Source organism: Ovis aries, chromosome 13 (genome assembly GCF_016772045.2).
Source record: "Ovis aries strain OAR_USU_Benz2616 breed Rambouillet chromosome 13, ARS-UI_Ramb_v3.0, whole genome shotgun sequence".
In the NCBI taxonomy this organism is placed as follows: domain Eukaryota; kingdom Metazoa; phylum Chordata; class Mammalia; order Artiodactyla; family Bovidae; genus Ovis; species Ovis aries.
Window position 1 is genome coordinate 5,903,526 of NC_056066.1, and position 21,919 is coordinate 5,925,444.

A 21,919-nucleotide genomic window follows, 5' to 3' on the forward strand; every position below is an offset into this window, starting at 1 on the left:
TCAACACTTTGAGGGTAGATGTGGCCCCATAAAAACCTACCCAATACTTGACATATTAGATGTCCCCATTTTATATTGGCTAAATGAACCAAAATGACCCAAATGAACCAAAAATAATAATAATGATAATAGATACTTAGAGGCCAAATCAGTGCTATTAATTGGTTTAAAAAATGGATATAAACATCTGAAACAAGAAGCTTGCTTCTTAATGCTACTTCCCCTACCCACCCACAAAAAAATCTCATTAGCTGCTACACAGTCCTGTAACAACTCTATTTGAAGCAAGGTTAAAGAAGATTAAAACATTATACAATGAAATTTGAGTTTCCCATCCAACCATCCTCATCATTATTAGTCCCAAGAGGGACCAGTGCCAAAATATGCCTATATGTATTGATATTTCCAGACATCATTTATCTGAGTAGACATGTACTATATATACTGTCTTCTACTTTGCTTCTATTAACCTAGAACTGGATCTTGAAAATATTTCCCTATTAGCACAAATAGTTTTAGCTCATTTAAAAAAAAGTCATGCTAGTCCCTCTGAAGACAGGAGGATAATTTAGATAGATAATTTATTATACCTTTTCTCTTGTAGATGCTTAAGTTTTATTACTTCCAAATTTTCTGCTCGCACAGATAGTGCTTTCCTTGTGGCTCAGCTGGTAAAGAACCTGCCTGCAATGTGGGAGACCTAGGTTTGATTCCTGGATTGGGAAGATCCCCTGGAGAAGGAAATGGCAACACATTCCAGTATTCTTGCTTGGAGAATCTCATGGACAGAGGAGCCTGGCAGGCTATTGTCTGTGGAGTCACAGAGTTGAACAGGACTGAGCATACAGACAGTGCAGGGGAGTAAATTCTTTTTCAAATTGCTTTGGTTTAACTTATGAGAGAGTATCTTGAAAAAAATTAAGAAGTAGAATTTTTAAGTTAAAAAATTTGAAAGCTATTGATAAGCTTAACTACAATCAGGATGTGCCAAATTTAACAATTTTGGAATCCTGAAGTGCATAAAAATTGATTTTTCCCACATAATCATAGACAGTATATATTAGCAAGTATTTAAATTTTTATCACTCAACTATTGCTAATTTTAGAACATGGTTACCTAATTTGCATTTCTTTAAAAATAAATGAAGTTGTACAGCTTTCCATAAATTACTGGACAATTTATATTTCATTTTGTGGAATGCATATAAATATTAAAAACTCATTTTAATATTGCATTGATCTGTCAAGAAAAAAATTTGGATGAAACTTTTTAAAAATTTTATCTCTTGTGGTATGAACATTTAACAAGAGTTCTAACCTACTAAGTTTAAAATCAGGAGTGGAGGGAAAATAATCATCGAGAAAGAAAGAGTTATAGGCATTGAATCCACTAAATTTTAAAACCAAGATCAAACAGTAACAGTTATATTTATCATAAAACTTTTTGACAAAGTAAATATAAAAATGTTAAATATATACTTGTGTGTCTGTGTGAATGTGCTCATTCACGTCTGACTCTTTGTAAACCCACAGATTAAAGTCTGCCAGTCTCCTCTGTCCTGGGGATTTTCTCAGAAAGAACACTGGAGTGGGTTGCCATTTCCTCCTCCAATGGCTCTTGTCTGACAAAGCTTTACAAATAGGTGTGAGAAAAGAAGAGAAGCAAAAGGCAAGGGAGAAAGAGAAAGATATACTCAACAGAATGCAGAGTTCCAGAGAATAGCAAGGAGGTGAACAATGAAAAGAAATAGAGGAAAACAATAGAATAGGAAAGACTAGAGATCTTTTAAAGAAACGTGGAGATATCTAGGGAATATTTAATGAAAGGATGGGCATGATATAGGACAGAAACAGTAAGGACTTAACAGAAGCAGAATATATTAAGAGGAAGTGGCAAGAATATATGGAAGAACTTTACAAAAAAGGAATTAATGACCCAGATAACCACAATGGTGTTATCACTCACCTAGAGCCAGACATTCTGGAGTGTAAAGTCAAATGGACCTTAGGAATCATTATTACAAACAGACCTATTGGAGGTGATGTAATTCCAGCTGAGCTATTTCAAATCTTAAAAGATGATGCAGTTAAAGTGTTGCACTCAGTATGCCAGCAAATTTGGAAAGTCAGCAGTGGCCACAACACTGGAAAAGGTCAGTTTCCATTTCAATCCCAAATAAGAGTAATGCCAAAGAATGTTCAAACTACAACACAATTGCACTCATTTCACATGCTAGCAAGGTAATACTCAAAATCCTTCAAGCTAGGCTTCAGCAGTATGTGAACCAAGAACTTCCAGATGTATAATCTGGGTTTTGAAAAGGCAGAGGAACCAGAGATCAAATTGCCAACATTCTTTGGGTCATAGAGAAAGCAAGGGAATTGGGGCAAAACTTCTGCTTCATTGACTACACTAAACCATTCAACTGTGTGGATCACAACAAACTGTGGAAAGTTCTTAAACAGATGGGAATATCAGACCACCTTAGCTGTCTCCTGAGAAACCTGTATTCAGATCAAGAAGCAATAGTTAAAACCAGACATGGGACAACAGTTTGGCTCAAAATCAGTAAAGGATTATGCCAAGGCTATATATTGTCACCTACTTATTTAAATTCTATGCAGACTACATCACACAGAATGCTGAGCTAGATGACTTACAACCAGGAATCAAGTTTGCCAGGAGAAATGATCAACAACCTCAGATATACAGAGGATACCACTCTAGCAGTAGAAAGCAAAGAGGAACTAAAGAGACTCTTGATGAGGTTGAAAGAAGAGAGTGAATGAGCTGGCTTAAATGTTAGCATTCAAAAAACTAAGATCATGGAATCTGGTCCCATGACTTCAGAGCAAATAGATGGGGGAAAAAATGGAAACAGTGACAGACTTTATTTTCTTGGCCTCCAAAATCACTTCAGATGGTGACTGCGGTCATGAAACTAAAAGACTCTTGCTCCTTGGAAGGAAAGCTGTGACAAAACTATACAGCATATTGAAAAGCAGAGATATCACTTTGCCAACAAAGGTCCATATAGTCAAAAATACAATTTTTCCTGTAGTCATGTACAGATGTGAGAGTTGGAACATAAAGAAGGCTGAGTATTGAAAAATTGATGCTTTCAAAGTGTGGTCCTGGAGAAGACTCTTGAGAGTCCCTTGGACTGCAAGGAGATCAAACCAGTCAATCCTAAAGGAACTCAGCCCTAACTATTCATTGTAAGGACTAATGCTGAAATTCAAGTAATTTGGCCACTTGATGTGAAGAGCTGACTCACTGGAACAGATCCTAATGCTGTGAAAGGTTGAGGTCAGGAGGAGAACAGGGCAACAGAGAGTGAGACGGTTTTATAGCATCACTGATTTAATGGACATGAGTCTGAGCAAACTCCAGGAGATAGTGTAGAACAGCAAAGTCCAGCATGCTACACTTCATGGGCTTGCAAAATCGGACATAACTTAGTGACTGAACAACAGCAACAAAATACTTATGTAAATACTAAAGATTTCAAGGGGAATTTGAAGAAGATACACTAATTTCCTGATTTCTCACAGGGGGTGGCAGTCAATACAGCTTGCCAAAATTTGGATCATAAGGTTAAAAAAAATTCTAAGATCTTAAAGTATCTAATTTAATTTATTGGCTTCAGATTGCTCTTTTGGTAATTAATTTCAGATGGTGAAGAAACATTTATCTGAAGCTCAATATTCCTTAATTTCAGGGCAGTTTTTATACCATACTCTGTTTTCAGTTCAGTTCAGTCGCTCAGTCGAGTCTGACTCTTTGCGACCCCATGAATCGCAGCACACCAGGCCTCCCTGTCCATCACCATCTCCTGGAGTTCACTCAGACTCACGTCCATAGAGTCGGTGATGCCATCCAGCCATCTCATCCTCTGTCGTCCCCTTCTCCTCCTGCCCCCAATCCCTCCCAGCATCAGAGTCTTTTCCAATGAGTCAACTCTTCACATGAGGTGGCCAAAGTACTGGAGCTTCAGCTTTAGCATCATTCCTTCCAAAGAAATCCCAGGGCTGATCTCCTTCAGAATGGACTGGTTGGATCTCCTTGCAGTCCAAGGGACTCTCAAGAGTCTTCTCCAACACCACAGTCCAAAAGCATCAATTCTGCGGCGCTCAGCCTTCTTCACAGTCCAACTCTCACATCCATACATGATCACAGGAAAAACCATAGCCTTGACTAGACGGACATTAGTCAGCAAAGTAATGTCTCCGATTTTGAATATACTATCTAGGTTGCTCATAACTTTTCTTCCAAGGAGTAAGCGTCTTTTAATTTCATGGCTGCAGTCACCATCTGCAGTGATTTTGAAGCCCAAAAATAAAGTCTGACACTGTTTCCACTGTTTCCCATCTATTTCCCATGAAGCGATGGGACCGGATGCCATGATCTTCGTTTTCTGAATGTTGAGCTTTAAGCCAACTTTTTCACTCTTCTCTTTCACTTTCATCAAGAGGCTTTTAAGTTCCTCTTCACTTTCTGCCATAAGGGTGGTGTCATCTGCATATCTGAAGTGATTGATATTTCTCCTGGCAATCTTGATTCCAGCTTGTGTTTCTTCCAGTCCAGCGTTTCTCATGTTGTACTCTGCATAGAAGTTAAATAGGCAGGGTGACAAAATACAGCCTTGACGTACTCCTTTTCCTATTTGGAACCAGTCTGTTGTTCCATGTCCAGTTCTAACTGTTGCTTCCTGACCTGCATACAGATTTCTCAAGAGACAGGTCAGGTGGTCTGGTATTCCCATCTCTTTCAGAATTTTCCAGTTGATTGTGATCCACACAGTCAAAGGCTTTGGCATAGTCAATAAAGCAGAAATAGATGTTTTTCTGGAACTCTCTTGCTTTTTCCATGATCCAGCGGATGTTGGCAATTTGATCTCTGATTCCTCTGCCTTTTCTAAAACCAGCTTGAACGTCAGGGAGTTCATGGTTCACGTCTTGCTGAAGCCTGGCTTGGAGAATTTTGAGCATTACTTTCCTAGCGTGTGAGATGAGTGCAACTGTGCGGTAGTATGAGCATTCTTCGGCATTGCCTTTCTTTGGGATTGGAATGAAAACTGACCTTTGCCATTCCTGTGGCCACTGCTGAGTTTTCCAAATTTGCTGGCATATCGAGTGCAGCACTTTCACAGCATCATCTTTCAGGATTCGAAACAGCTCAACTGGAATTCCATCACCTCCACTAGCTTTGTTTGTAGTGATGCTTTCTAAGGCCCACTTGACTTCACATTCCAAAATGTCTGGCTCTAGATTAGTGATCACATCATCATGATTATCTGGGTCGTGAAGATCTTTTTTGTACAGTTCTTCCGTGTATTCTTGCCACCTCTTCTTAATATCTTCTGCTTCTGTTAGATCCATACCATTTCTGTCCTTTATCGAGCCCATCTTTACATGAAATATTCCCTTGGTATCTCTAATTTTCTTGAAGAGATCTCTAGTCTTTCCCATTCTGTTGTTTTCCTCTATTTCTTTGCATTGATCACTGAAGAAGGCTTTCTTATCTCTTCTTGCTATTCCTTGGAACTCTGCATTCAGATGCTTATATCTTTCCTTTTCTCCTTTGCTTTTCACCTCTCTTCTTTTCACAGTTATTTGTAAGGCCTCCCCAGACAGCCATTTTGCTTTTTCTGCATTTCTTTTCCATGGGGATGGTCTTGATCCCTGTCTCCTGCAGAATGTCACAAACCTCATTCCATAGTTCATCAGGCACTCTATCTATCAGATCTAGGCCCTTAAATCTATTTCTCACTTCCACTGTATAATCATAAGGGATTTGATTAAGGTCATACCTGAATGGTCTAGCGGTTTTCCCTACTTTCTTCAATTTAGGTCTGAATTTGGCAATAAGTAGTTCATGATCTGAGCCACAGTCAGCTCCTGGTCTTATTTTTGTTGACTGTATAGAGCTTCTCCATCTTTTGCTGCAAAGAATAGAATCAATCTGATTTCAGTGTTGACCATCCGGTGATGTCCATGTGTAGAGCCTTCTCTTGTGTTGTTGGAAGAGGGTGTTTGCTATGACCAGTGCATTTTCTTGGCAAAACTCTATTAGTCTTTGCCCTGCTTCATTCCGCATTCCAAGGCCAAATTTGCCTGTTACTCCAGGTGCTTCTTGACTTCCTACTTTTGCATTCCAGTCCCCTATAATGATGCTGGTCGAGCATAAATGTTATTTCATCAAGTTTGGTTATCCATAGCTAAAGGCGTGAAAAAACTAATGCCAGCTTGAGGTTTCCAGTCCCTCATATTAGGAGCATGGAAGTTTCTACTCTGTCCTAACAACATGTAAAAAATTGGACAGACTGAACTTTTTGGATCCATAAATGAAGAGAGGACTCTGGGCAGTTTGCTGTCCCTAGAACTGAAGAGACAGACAAGTACAGGGAGTTATGGCTAATCTGAGCAATGACCTGTGAGTAGAAACCTCCGTAGCAATGAGTGCTGGATGGGGAAATCTGAATGATCAGGCAGTAATTGCTGGAGGCTCAGTGTGGGCAATTCCGAGAGTTAAACATTCCAGGGTAACCCAGTCTTGGGGGTGAACAAGTGAAAAAGTTGCTCACTCGTGTCAGACTCTTTGTGACTCTGTGGACTATACAGTCCATGGAACTCTCCAGGCCAGAATACTGGAGTGGGTAGCCTTTCCCTTCTCCAGGGGATCTTCCCAACCCCAGGATCGAACCCAGGTCTCCTGCATGGCAGGCAGATTCTTTACCAGCTGAGCTACCAGGAAAGCCCGAGTTTTGTGGGTAGGGGGTGCAATGAAATTTTGTGAGATTTGCCTCTGGGAGCTCTGCCAGGATCTCAAAGTAAATACTGGAGAAAAAATGCCCTTGTGCTTCTGGCAGGGGCAGAGAAAAAGGAGTTACTTTAAATATACCAGAGCCCTCTGATCTTGGCAAGACCTTCCCTCAGGAAAACCTAATCTGCTAAGGGTTTTATGGTTTTAGCTCTTCTATTTATGTCTATGATTCACTTTCAGTTAATTTTTATATATGAGGAAAGGGTCCAATTTCATCATTTTGCATGTTAGTATCCAGTCCAAATAGTGTCCAACACTATTTGTTGAGAAAACTATTTTTTCTCCTTGGAATTGCTATGGCATCCTGTTGAAAACAAATTGAGTGCTTATTTCTGCACTCTCAGTATTATTCAATTGATCTATATGTCTATCCATATGACAGTACCACACTGTCTTGATTAATGTAGCATGGCACATCATTGTGCATGGCACAAATATTAAAAAGCAACAAGTGAAATTACTTTCAACTATGTATTTTTAACCTGATGCATCTAAAATATTATCATTTTAGCATGTAGCCAATATAAATTCTTAATGAGCTATTTTACTTTTTAAAGTATTTTTTGATATGGACCATTTTAAAGTCTTTGTTTAATTTGTTGCAATATTATTTCTATTTTATGTTTTGTTTTTTTGGCCATGAGGCGTGCAGGATCTTAACTCCTAGACCAGAGATGGAACTTACACCCCCTGCAAGGCTGGAAGGCAAAGTCTTAACTAGTGGACAGCCATGGAAGTCCTTACATTATTTTTAAAATTAACCTTTAAATTCCACGTTCTATATGTATAACACAGTTTGGACTTCCACATTTCTAGTTCTCGATCGCCATATGTGTCTAGTGGTTACCATATCAGCACTTCCCTAGGAGAAAACATTGGAGCATATTTTCATAACCTTGTGGTAGGCAGTGATTTTTTTTTAAATTTTAAACAGTAAAAAAAAAATCAAGCACTAATCATAAATGAAACAAAGTATAAACTTAACCAATAAAATAAAATATTTCTGTTCAAATGTACTCCTAAGTGAATGATTATTCAAGCCCATTATAGATTGGGAGGATAATTCAGTATGTACATTCAACCAAGGGCTCATATCCAAAATATTTAAACAGATGACTCTATTGTCTTATAAAGAGTCAAAGTTTTGATTGAGAATTTCACAAAACTTTATGAAGGTTTGCTGTATGTAGTTTAGTTATCATGGAAATGATAATTATAATGCAAGAAAACACCACTATCCAACTACTAGAATGGGAAAAAATGACAATACTAAGACAATTTTAAAACTACTGGAATTCATACTTTGCTTGTAGGGAGTGTATATCTGTGTGATCATTATGGAAAAACTGTTTGACAATGTCCTTTAACACAGCGTTTGTTCCTTTATGGCACTTCTAAGTATATGCCAAACAAAAATGAGTACATATATCCAACAAAATATATGTTTAAAAATGCTTATTTAAGAATAATTTATAGCTTCCCCAAATGACAAAACCCCCAACACTCATCGACAATAACATGGACAACCATATAATGATACATTCACCAATAGACTATATTAAACAACGGAGAGGAACACACAATGTGTATAGCGCTCACAGATACAACATTCAGGAAAACAAGCCAAATGTGTACGTTCACCTATGCTATCACCTCATTTATATAAATCAGAAGGAAAAGTGGTCAATCTTGGGTTATTGCCACTGGAATAATGGGGATTTTGTGGGGGTTACTGAGAGAGGACAAGAGAGACTTTCACATTGCTGGAAATATTCAGTATCTTAAATGTGTGATAATTACACCTGGGTAGGCATATGGAGAATTTTATCAGCTGATACACCTAAGATTTGTGCATTTTATTGCATGCACGTTACAATTCAATACAATTTTTGAAAACTTTAAAAGTATAATATGAGGCAATGAAAGATTCCTGTAGGTCAAACAACTCAGGAGTGATAGGAATAAAAATTTAATGATGTAGAAGATAAGTCTTTCCAAGGAAATAAAGATTGCTTGGACTAGAGCATGATACAGACCTTTCTAAGCTGTTTTATCCATCATTTTTTAGTCAATTTGGTTTGAATTTAAATTATCTTTATATTATGGCAGTTTTGATAACTAAATTGCTTCCATGATTTGAAATCTCCAGATATATTTAAGGGAAGGAAGAAAATAATTGCTATAATGAGTGAAAAAGAAGCCTTTCTGCCTCGAGCTTGCAAAGATAAGAGGGTATTTAATGGAGCTTTTCGTTTAACTTTAAAAGCATCCTGCATGGGGGAAACCTCTTTCCATATTATTTAATGATCCAGGAAGAGTATTCATGAATAGCAATTTAGTGTGCTGTCTGTAGGGTAGGAAGGAAGCAGAAAAAGTAAGTGGGGTGGCTTGTGCCATAAAAGACCCAGTAGCATTTATCCTGTCAGAACTGGGCTAGAGAGACTTCCCTGGTGATCCAGTGGTTGAGTCTGTTCTCCCAAGGCAGGGGGCACAGGTTCAATTCCTGGTCAGGGAACCAAAATCCTAAGTGCTGTAGGATATGACCAAAAGGAAAAAAAAAAAAAAAAAAACTGGACTAGAGAAAGATACAATGGAGGCAAAGGAACACACATTAGGTGTGATACATGGGTACAATCAGTCCTTCATTCTGGACAGCTCCTCTTTAAAGTGAAGGTCCCCAAACTTTGGCAACAGGGGCCAGTTTCATGAAAGACAATTTTCCCATGGACTGGGAGAGGGGATGATACAGGTGGTAATGTGAGCCATGGTTCGGGCAGGGCCTGGGAACCCCTGCTTTAAAGGATCCACTGACTCTCACACATGACCAGACAAGGAAGGATGAAAATGGAATACATCAGGAAGTTTGCAAAGACCCAGGAAAGTATCTGGTCTGTTTCTCTATGTTCCCAGAAGCAATTATTTAAGCTTTGTGTCTCAGAACAAATTTCCTAGAAGAAGAACTTGAAACAGGGATTCCTTTGCTTGCGATTTCCTGAGGGAGTCGTCTCCAGTGGAATCTGTAAGAGACAAAGGGAAGCAGAGAGAAGTCAGGCATAGGTTTGGGTCCTGTAGAGTTGGGACGAGCCTCAGTCTGATTCCAAGGGGGCTCTGGATTGGGCATCAGCCACAGGGCTGCCCTAACCAGAAGCAAGAGGCGTGCCTATGTGAGCTCTTACATCGTTTCATCCTGTAGGCCTGGCGTAGGAGAAGGGCAAGGGTGGCAATTCGCAGGAGAAGGAGCAGCAGTGAGCTCGGAGCAGCAGTTGGAGAACCGATGCACCAGCCAGATGAGGGGAAAGGGGAGGGGTGCCCCCAGCGCACATGCGCTTTCTAGAAACCTGGAAGGAGGGCGTCTTAACCTCACCGTTTCTCGCTTACCTGTGGCAAGTGAGCAGGTGTCTACCTGCTTCACATTAGGTTCAGTTCAGTTCAGTTCAGTCGCTCAGTCGTGTCCGACTCTTTGCGACCCCATGAATCACAGCACGCCAGGCCTCCCTGTCCATCACCAACTCCTGGAGTTCACTGACTCATGTCCATAGAGTCCGTGATGCCATCCAGCCATCTCATCCTCTGTCGTCCCCTTCTCCTCCTGCCCCTAATCCCTCCCAGCATCAGAGTCTTTTCCAATGAGTCAACTCTTCGCATGAGGTGGCCAAAGTACTTTAGTTTCAGCTTCAGCATTATCCCTTTCAAAGAAATCCCACGGCTGATCTCCTTCAGAATGAACTGGCTGGATCTTCTTGCAGTCCAAGGCACTCTCAAGAGTCTTCTCCAACATCACAATATTACTCAAACTTTGGCAACTTACAAAAATGGTGTATCATTATGATCAAATCACCAATTTAGCACTTTCTTTAAATGGACTCAGCATTTTTATATATATAAATAAATTACACTTTGATTCAGTAACACTGTCTGTGAAATTATTGTATGTTTGGGTTACTACAATCTTAATATATAGCCAGAAACATGCACAGCTATTATTATTTAAGCATAATGTGTAGGCATGATCTGAAAGCCTCTCTCATGACACCAGTAGTCCAAGGAAGCTGTGTTAGTTTCAAGTATACAGCACAGTGACTCAGTTACACACACACATATGCATATATATTCTTTTTATTCACATTCTCTTCCATTCTAGGTTATTACAAAATATTGAGTATGGTTCCGTGTGCTGTACAGCAGGTGCAGGTGTGTGTGCTAAGTTGTTTTAGTCATAGCTGACTCTTTATGACCCAATGGACTGTAGCCCACCAGGCTTCTCTCTCCTTGAAATTCTCCAGGCAATAATACTGGAGCGGGTTGCCATGCCCTCCTTAGGGGATCTTCCCGACCGAGGGATCAAACCCACATCTCTTATGTCTCCTGCATTGGCAGGCAGGTTCTTCACCACTAGTGCCACCTGGGAAGTCCATAGAGTAGGCAATTGCTGTTTATTGATTTGATATATAGTAGCATACATGCATTAATCCCAGACTCCTAATTTACCTCTCCCTTTCATCTGCTTTAGTAACCATAAGTTTGTTTTCTATGTCTGTGAATCTATTTCTGTTTACTAAATAAGTTCATTTGTATAATTTTTTAGCTTCCACCAATAAGTGATATCATATGATACTTGTCTTTCTTTGACTGACTGACTTCACTTCATATGACAATCTTTGGATCCATCCCTGTTGCTACAAATGGCATTATTTCATTTTTATGGCTGAATAATATTTCATTTTGCATATGCACCACGTTTTCTGTCAATGGAAACTTAAACTGCTTCCATGTCTTGGTTCCTATAAATAGTGCTGCTATGAACATTGAGGTGCTTTTAAATTAGTGTTTTTGGTTACTATAGGATGCTACAATCTCAATCCTGAGCATATATCCAGAGAAAACTCCAATTAGGTAAATTTTGATATTTGAGGTGGGAAAATCATAGATCCTGCCCAGGAGAGTTAGAGGAGGAGAGGATGAAAATATTGGGATAAATATATAAAAGAAAGGTGAGGAGAAGTGATCAGGATGCTAAGGAAAGTATCAAAATCCAGCCTAGCTACATTTCAGTGATTCAGACACACTGGTATTAGTGAAAATATGGATTTGTAGACTGCTGGAATAAAATATAAATCACACCTTTATAGTCAATTGTTTTATGGTAAAATTACCAGCACAATATAATGGAACAGTTAAAAGAAAGTCATCAAATGATGCTAAACTGGATATTCATGGGCCAAGAAAAAAACCCACTGGTCATTATTGACAGTATGCACAAAAAGTAACTCCAAATAGATTATTGCCATAAGAGTAAACTTAAAACTATAAAACTTTGAGAATAAAACCAGAAAATATCTTTGTGATTTTTGGCTAAACGAAGATTGCTTACAACACAAAAGCAAGAACCATTTAATTTACAGGGTAAATTAAATTGCATCTAATTTTTTTTCTTAAAGCTCTTTAAAAGGCATTATTAAGAAAGCAAAAAAAAGGGAGCGACAGTGACAAAGTACTTGCAGAACATGTATATCAGACAAAGGACTTGTATCCAGAATATATTTTAAGAAAGAACACTATAACACAATAAGAAGACACACAAGCTAATAAATTATGGGCAAAAATGTGAACAGAGACTTCACTAAAGAAGATATGCAAATGGCCAATAAGCACATGAAAAGATGCTCAATAGCATTAGTCATCAGGGAAATGCAAACTAAAACCACAAAGAGATACCAGTACAGACTGCTGGGCAAAGGGGAACCAGAGGGTCCTGATTTAACTTTAGGAGGGTTTTTTTCTTGTATTTTAACAGCAGGTCTTTTCAATTTTCAAGGGCAAATGTAAGCAGGAATTGTTAATGAGCCAACCCCGAAGGGACAGGGGCGTACATGATTTCATTAGGGCAATTGAAAAGAATGGTAATTCTAAAGATGCTGTTTTTCATCTTTGCCATAATGAATGCAGGAGGTACAGGATGCTCAGTTTTCTGTGTCATTTCAGGCTGGGATAATGGGCTCCCCTGGGTCTTGCCTCAGTGATGCTGCCTCACTCTTATCAGGGAAACAAAATAACACCAACTTGCATCCCTGGCTTTGTCATATTCACACCTGAAGACACTTTTATGTAGGCAGTTCTGGGAATGTGGGGATTTATGCTCAAATATGCTCGAATAATTGCCTCAGAGAAGTGGGACCTTTAGATGTTAGATTATGAGGTTGAGAGGAGAGAGAAGATGAAAGATGTTAAATAAATGTCCTGCTTCTGCTGTTGAGATAGATACATCATCGTCCCAGCTGCCACCGGTCACCACTAAATGAGTGTACGTTCGTCACACTTCATTTAGCAGGCTTTCAGGACTGACTTAGCTTGAGCCTGGCCAAGATTACAGACTGTTAAAAGTCTCTAAACCAGAGTTCATAATAAGTCCCCCTACAAAGCCAGAGCCAAAAGTGAAAGGAGCCAGGTTATTGCAGGGCTTTGTGAAAAGGTTACAAGCAGGACCAATACTGCAGAGAAAGGGTTGGGGGAAAAGAAAGAAGAAAAACAGATCTTTTCTGGGGACTAATTTACATGGATTTTTCTGTTTCTATATATGTGAGCCTCACTAGCTGCAGCCAAATCACTCTCATCAACCCCCTAATCATCATCAACAACCACTGAAGTAATAGAAACTGTGTAAGAATCTAAAGAATTGGAGGAGTGTTTGGAAGGGTTGGCTGGGGCAGGAAGTGAAAATTGAATGTTGAGTTTTGGCATTGTTACAGCCCTGCTGTTCTATAAGTGTATGTCTGCAGTCCATGGAAAGAAGCTGTGGGTAGAAGAGGTACAGTCAAATGTATAGGTACCAGGAAAAAAAAAAAAAAAGTGTACCAGGAAACTGATCTCATCTTGCATAGTGTTCTGAATTCTCTGAATTAGGAGAAACCATCATCTCAAATCCATGCTCTTTGGTCAGGTCTGTGATGTGGATGTCAGCACCAACCAAAAGGGAGCAAAGATGGAAGAACGTCTTCAGGGTACCTCCCAGAGGGTGAGTGTGGCTGATCTATGAACCAAGAGGAAAGATGGAGACAGCTGAAAACTATATGATGTTGCAGGGAATGGGACAAAGCTAGGTGCAGAGAGCTGTCCAAACCAAGTTTATAGGGAGAATGAGCCAGATTGAGAAGTGTGGGTGAGGAATGGATGAAGCATAAAATACAAGGAGGAAAGGATTTGAGAAGGACCTGAAAGTGTGGGCAGAGGCCAGATCATGAAAAGCCTTCACATCCATGCTAGGGAGTTGCAACTTTATGCTGAAGATAGTGGAGAGACATGAGTCTTAGGGCATTGGAAGATATTGTTGTTGTTCAGTTGCTAAGTCAAGTCTGACAATTTGTGAAGATCTTAAGGGCCTTCTAAAGAGATGATTATACTTAGAGTATAAAGAATGGATCGGAAGGGACCAAAACTGAAGGTAGGGAGACTAGTAAAGATGGCTACACTGGTCCAGATAGGAATGATGGTTAACTGACTTTCTGATCAGACAGAGGTAGAGAAACGGGGAAAAGAAATTAGATGGAGTCTAGAAAGCAGAATTGGCATGGATTAGTGTGATACACTGATTCGTTACAGTGTTTCCCTGTTTTGCTATTTGAAACTTGACAGAGCAATATCTCATCCTCACCTTGGTTTCTCTCATGGGAGGTCTAATGCTTCTTTCTAAATTGTCCATTTACTGATAGGTCCAAATATTTTGGGGAGCATCCTCACACATCTCTCCTTGAATTTGAAAGACTGTGGTACCATTATGAGAAGCTGGAACACCTAGTATTGTCTAGGAGGATATATTACACCACTGAGCTAGCTCTAGAGCTAGGCCGTTGGATATTGCAGACAAACTCAAGTCAAAAAACTTAGTCAAGATTATCCTGCCCCCATGGCTGCAGCACATGTCACCTTTCTGTGACCACTGTTATATCCAAAGCACATGTGAGCATTTGTTCTGTCTCCCTCAACTGCCGATGTAACCACTTCTGCTGTGGTTAGTGTTTTTTCCCCAGTCTTCCACCAATCCTAACAGTAATTTTCTCAATGAGGAGTATAACTGAAAGAATTGTTGGAGGCTCCTAACATTGAATATTCAGATCCAATCACACTGTTTCTTCCTGGGGATGTAGGAATGTCCTAGAATGTAAGATAGAAGAGTCTCCACTCTCTGCTGTCTCAGGAAGCCACAGCCACCATTTCTGTACAATGGTTATGTCTTGGGTAAGATTCACAGAAGCTGAGCTTAAAGGGAGGAGGAAGGGACTCTTGGTTTTCCCCTCCCCCATGGCCCTGAATTCTTTATATAAATCCCCCCATAACTATCAACCTCTATATTTCAATATTGTTTCTCTCATGTACATCCAACACTGAAGTTCCCAGCTCATCAGAAACTCTGTTACCATCAAATTTGAGGATGAAGAAAGAGTCTGAAATGATACCCAGGATTCTGACTCCATCCCCTGAGCCCCAGAGCCCTGGCTTCTCTGGGAATTCCTGCAACCAAAGAGCAGGCTTGGGAGTCTGAGCTCCTTGCAGGCAATTTCCTTAGTTCATACAACTTAAAGGACAAGAAATTGACAGATTGGGAGATACTCTTGGGCTTCCTGAGGAGCTTGAAATGTTAGGAGTGAACTTCAGAGAGGACCTTCAACCTAGATCCTCTCCTGAAACTAAAGATATAAAGAAAGCACAGACATATTTGTTGTCCTGTGATACACATTTCCTACAACTATAGAGCAATAGAGCTAAATCAGAACTATGTGATCATTTGATTATATCCTTCCTGTTACAAGCCCAGAAAAGCTAGGTCACATGCCCTGGGTCACGTGGTCAATTGGTTGCAAAGGCAGTGCTAGATCAAGGTCTTATGATTTCTATCAAGGTGAATACTTTTCTAAATTTGAAGAAAAAAAATGGCCATTAAAATTCTCTAGATTTTAATGACCAAATTTTATCATTTTATTATAAATGATAAATTTCAAATAAATGATCAATATCAAAATAAATGATTTTTTATCATGATGTTATAATTTATTAACTTTCTACCTCCAATCTTCATACTTTTCATGAAAACCATTAAAGCTTCTTTAAGTGATTTCTGTTTGCTTCAGAAACTATTGTCTAAATATATCTATTGCACTATTTATGGTTAGTCATCAGTTTATAATGAATATTCTCATGAATTCAAAAGAGGTAAAAGAATTATTCTTTTGAATATAGATGAGGCAAAATTTAAGTATATACACCAATTAGCAAAAACACATCTTTCTGGCTATATTATTTCTGTATGACCCAGCTCAGGAACCAGATGCACTGCCTAGGTATTACCTGATATTCCCAATTCCACTGCTGCTTAGTTCTGTGGCCCTGGAGAATTTATCTAATCTTTCTAACTTCCAGTTTCCTCATCTGTAAAATGAGCATACTAACAGCCTCTTCCTTACAGAGTTGTGAATGGATAAAAATTCATGCTGTATATAAAGCCTTCAACACAATACCTGGTATATAAGTATCCACAAGTAGTAGTTATTTTCAATGATTTTATCCCACAATTAAAATATAATTTAGATACTATAAAATTCATTATAAGAGGTACAGTTCAGTATTTGCTGGTAGATTCACAAATTTTACAGTCATCAACACACTAATTCCAAAAATTTTTCATCATCCTTAAAAGAATCTCCATATCCTTTCACAGTCATTCACATACTGTCACATCTCTAATCCCTGGTAATTATTAGCTTCAGTTCAGTTCAGTTCAGTCGCTGAGTTGTGTCCAACTGTTTGCGACCCCATGAATCGCAGCACGCCAGGCCTCCATGTTCATCACCATCTCCCGGAGTTCACACAGACTCACGTAGATCGAGTCCGTGATGCCATCCAGCCATCTCATCCTCGGTCGTCCCCTTCCCCTCCTGCCCCCAATCCCTCCCAACATCAGAGTTTTTTCCAATGAATCAACTCTTTGCATGAGGTGGTCAAAGTACTGGAGTTTCAGCTTTAGCAAAATTCCTTCCAAAGAAATCTCAGGGTTGATCTCCTTCAGAATGGACTGGTTGGATCTCCTTGCAGTCCAAGGGACTCTCAAGAGTCTTCTCCAACACCACAGTTCAAAAGCATCAATTCTTCAGCGCTCAGCCTTCTTCACAGTCCAACTCTCACATCCATACATGACCACAGGAAAAACCATAGCCTTGACTAGACGGACCTTAGTCGGCAAAGTAATGTCTCTGCTTTTGAATATACTATCTAGATTGGTCATAACTTTTCTTCCAGGAGTAAGATCAGTTCAGTTCAGTTCAGGCGCTGAGTCATGTCCAACTGTTTGCAACCCCATGAATCGCAGCACGCCAGGCCTCCCTGTTCATCACCATCTCCCGGAGTTCACACAGACTCATGTCCATCGAGTCCATGATGCAATCCAGCCATCTCATCCTCGGTCGTCCTCTTCTCCTCCTGCCCCCAATCTCTCCCAGCATCAGAGTCTTTTCCAATAAGTAAACTCTTCTCATGAGGTGGCCAAAGTACTGGAGTTTCAGCTTCAGCATCATTCCCTCCAAAGAAATCTCAGGGTTGATCTCCTTCAGAATGGACTGGTTGGATCTCCTTGCAGTTCAAGGGATTCTCAAGAGTCTTCTCCAACACCACAGTTCAAAAGCATCAATTCTTTGGTACTCAGCTTTCTTCACAGTCCAACTCTCACATCCATGCCTGACCACAGGAAAAACCATAGCCTTGACTAGATGGACATTAGTCAGCAAAGTAATGTCCTTGCTTTTGAATATGCTATCTAGGTTGGTCATAACTTTTCTTCCAAGGAGTAAGCGTCTTTTAATTTCATGGCTGCAGTCACCATCTGCAGTGATTTTGGAGCCCCCAAAAATAAAGTCTGACACTGTTTCCACTGTTTCCCCATCTATTTCCCATGAAGTGATGGGACCGGATGCCATGATCTTCGTTTTCTGAATGTTGAGCTTTAAGCCAACTTTTTCACTCTCCTCTTTCACTTTCATCAAGAGGCTTTTTAGCTCCTCTTCACTTTCTGCCATAAGCGTGGTGTCATCTGCATATCTGAGGTTTTTGATATTTCTCCTGGCAATCTTGATTCCAGCTTGTTTCTTCCAGTCCAGCATTTCTCATGATGTGCTCTGCATAGAAGTTAAATAAGCAGGGTGACAATATACAGACTTGATGTACTCCTTTTCCTATTTGGAACCAGTCTGTTGTTCCATGTCTGGTTCTAACTGTTGCTTCCTGACCTGCATACAGATTTCTCAAGAGTCAGGCCAGGTGGTCTGGTATTCTCATCTCTTTCAGAATTTTCCACAGCTTGTTGTGATCCACACAGTCAAAGGCTTTGGCATAGTCAATAAAGCAGAAATAGATGTTTTTCTGGAACTCTCTTCCTTTTTCAATGATCCAGTGGATGTTGGCCATTTGATCTCTGGTTCCTCTGCCTTTTCTAAAACCAGCTTGAACGTCAGGGAGTTCACAGTTCACATCTTGCTGAAGCCTGGCTTGGAGAATTTTGAGCATTACTTTCCTAGCATGTGAGATGAGTGCAATTGTGCGGTAGTTTGAGCATTCTTTGGCATTGCCTTTCTTTGGAATTGGAATGAAAACTGACCTTTTCCAGTCCTGTGGCCACTGCTGAGTTTTCCAAATTTGTTGGCATATTGAGTGCAGTACTTTCACAGCATCATCTTTCAGGATTCGAAACAGCTCAACTGGAATGCCATCACCTCCACTAGCTTTGTTCATAGTGATGCTTTCTAAGGCCCACTTGACTTCACATTCCAAGATGTCTGGTTCTAGATTACAGATCACATCAGCATGACTATCTGGGTTGTGAAGATATTTTTTGTACAGTTCTTCCGTGTATTCTTGCCACCTCTTCTTAATATCTTCTGCTTCTGTTAGATCCATACCATTTCTGTACTTTATCAAGCCCATCTTTGCATGAAATGTTCCCTTGGTATCTCTAATTTTCTTGAAGAGATCTCTAGTCTTTCCCAATCTGTTGTTTTCCTCTATTTCTTTGCATTGATCGCTGAAGAAGGCTTTCTTATCTCTTCTTACTATTCTTTGGAACTCTGCATTTAGATGCCTATATCTTTCCTTTTCTCCTTTGCTTTTCGCCTCTCTTCTCTTCACAGCTATTTGTAAGGCCTCCCCAGACAGCCATTTTGCTTTTTTGCATTTCTTTTCCATGGGGATGATCTTGATCCCTGTCTCCTGTACAATGTCATGAACCTCATTCCATAGTTCATCAGGCACTCTATCTATCAGATCTAGGCCCTTAAATCTATTTCTCACTTCCACTGTATAATCATAAGGGGATTTGATTTAGGTCATACCTGAATGGTCTAGCGGTTTTCCCTATTTTCTTCAATTTGAGTCTGAGTTTGGTAATAAGGAGTTCATGATCTGAGCCACAGTCAGCTCCTGGTCTTGTTTTTGTTGACTGTATAGAGCTTCTCCATCTTTGGCTGCAAAGAATGGAATCAGTCTGATTTTGGGGTTGACCATCTGGTGATGTCCATGTGTAGAGTCTTCTCTTGTGTTGTTGGAAGAGGGTGTTTGCTATGACCAGTGCACTTTCTTTGCAAAACTCCATTAGTCTTTGCCCTGCTTCATTCCACATTCCAAGGCCAAATTTGCCTGTTACTCCAGGTGTTTCTTGACTTCCTACTTTTGCATTCCAGTCCCCTATAATGAAAAGGACATCTTTTTTGGGTGTTAGTTCTAAAAGGTCTTGTAGGTCTTCATAAAACTGTTCAACTTCAGCTTCCTCAGCATTACTGGTTGGGACATAGACTTGGATAACTGTGATATTGAATGGTTTGCCTTGGAGACGAACAGAGATCATTCTGTCATTTTTGAGATTGCATCCAAGTACTGCATTTCGGACTCTTTTGTTGACCATGATGGCTACTCCATTTCTTCTGAGGGATTCCTGCCCACAGTAGTAGATATAATGGTCATCTGAGTTAAATTCACCCATTCTAGTCCATTTTAGTTCACTGATTCCTAGAATACCAATGTTCACCCTTGCCATCTCTTCTTTGACCACTTCCAATTTGCCTTGATTCATGGACCTGACATTCCATGTTCCTATGCAATATTGCTCTTTACAGCATCAGATCTTGCTTCTATCACCAGTCACATCCACAACTGGGTATTGTTTTTGCTTTGGCTCCATCCCTTCATTCTTCCTGGAGTTATTTCTCCTCTGATCTCCAGTAGCATATTGGGCACCTAATGACCTGGGGAGTTCCTCTTTTGGTATCCTATCATATTGCCTTTTCATACTGTTTATGGGGTTCTCAAGGCAAGAATACTGAAGTGGCTTGCCATTCCCTTCTCGAGTGGACCATGTTCTCTCAGACCTCTCCACCATGACCCGCCTGTCTTGGATTGCCCCGCAGGCACGGCTTGGTTTCATTGAGTTAGACAAGGCTGTGGTCCTAGTATGATTAGATTGACTAGTTTTCTGTGAGTATGGTTTCAGTGTGTCTGCCCTCTGATGCCCTCTTGCAACACCTACCATCTTACTTGGGTTTCTCTTACCTTGGACGTGGGGGTATCTCTTCACGGCTGCCCCAGCAAAGCGCAGCCGCTGCTCCTTACCTTGGATGAGGTGTATCTCCTTACCGCCACCGTTCCTGACCTTCAATGTGGGATAGCTCCTCTAGGCCCTCCTGCGCCTGCGCAGCCACTGCTCCTCGGGTCACTCCTCCAGCTGCCGTCCCTAGCCTCGGGCTCGGGGTGGCTCCTCAGGGTCACCGCCCCTGGCCTCGGGCGCGAGGTGGCTTGTCCCAGCCGCCCCCTGACCTCGGACGTGGGGTGTCTCCTCCCGGCCACCCCTGACCTCAGGGACGGGGTGTCTCCTTCCGGCTGCCACTGGCCTCAGACACTGGGTAGCTCCTCCCGGCCGCCACTGATCTCGGACACTGGGTAGCTCCTCTTGGCCATTCCTTTGCTGTCGCAGCCTGTCACTCTAGGCCGCTGCCCCTGACCTCAGACGTGGGTAGCTCCTCTCAGCCGTGCTTAGTGGGCCGGCTCTTGCAGCCACCCGTGCTTATCCCTGGTAATCATTAGCTTCAGTTCAGTTCAGTTCCATTCATTCGTCAGTCGTGTCCGACTCTTTGTGACCACATGAGTCGCAGCATGCCAGGCCTCCCTGTTCATCACCAACTCCCGGAGTTCACTAAGACTCACGTCCATCGAGTCCACGATGCCATCCAGCCATCTCATCCTTGGTGGTCCCCTTTTCCTCCTGCCCCCAATCCCTCCCAACATCAGAGTTTTTTCCAATGAGTCAACTCTTCACATGAGGTGGCCAAAGTACTGGAGTTTCAGCTTCAGCATCATTCCTTCCAAAGAAATCCCACGGCTAATCTCCTTCAGAATGGACTGGTTGGCTCTCCTTGCAGTCCAAGGGACTCTCAAGAGTCTTCTCCAACACCACAGTTCAAAAGCATCAATTCTTTGGCACTCAGCTTTCTTCACAGTCCAACTCTCACATCCATACATGACCACAGGAAAAATCATAGCCTTGACTGGATGGACATTTGTTGGCAAAGTAATGTCTCTGCTTTTGAATATGCTATCTAGGTTGGTCATAACTTTTCTTCCAAGGAGTAAGCGTCTTTTAATTTCATGGCTGCAGTCACCATCTGCACTGATTTTGGAGCCCAAAAAAATAAAGTCTGACACTGTTTCCACTGTTTCCCCATCTATTTCCCATGAAGTGATGGGACCGGATGCCATGATCTTCGTTTTCTGAATGTTGAGCTTTAAGCCAACTTTTTCACTCTCCACTTTCACTTTCATCAAGAGGCTTTTTAGTTCCTCTTCACTTTCTGCCATAAGTGTGGTGTCATCTGCATATCTGAGGTTATTGATATTTCTCCTGGCAATCTTAATTCCAACTTGTGCTTCTTCCAGCCCAGCGTTTCTCATGATGTACTCTGCATAGAAGTTGACAGACTTGACGTACTTCTTTTCCTATTTGGAACCAGTTTGTTGTTCCATGTCCAGTTCTAACTGTTACTTCTTGACCTGCATATAGTTTCTGTA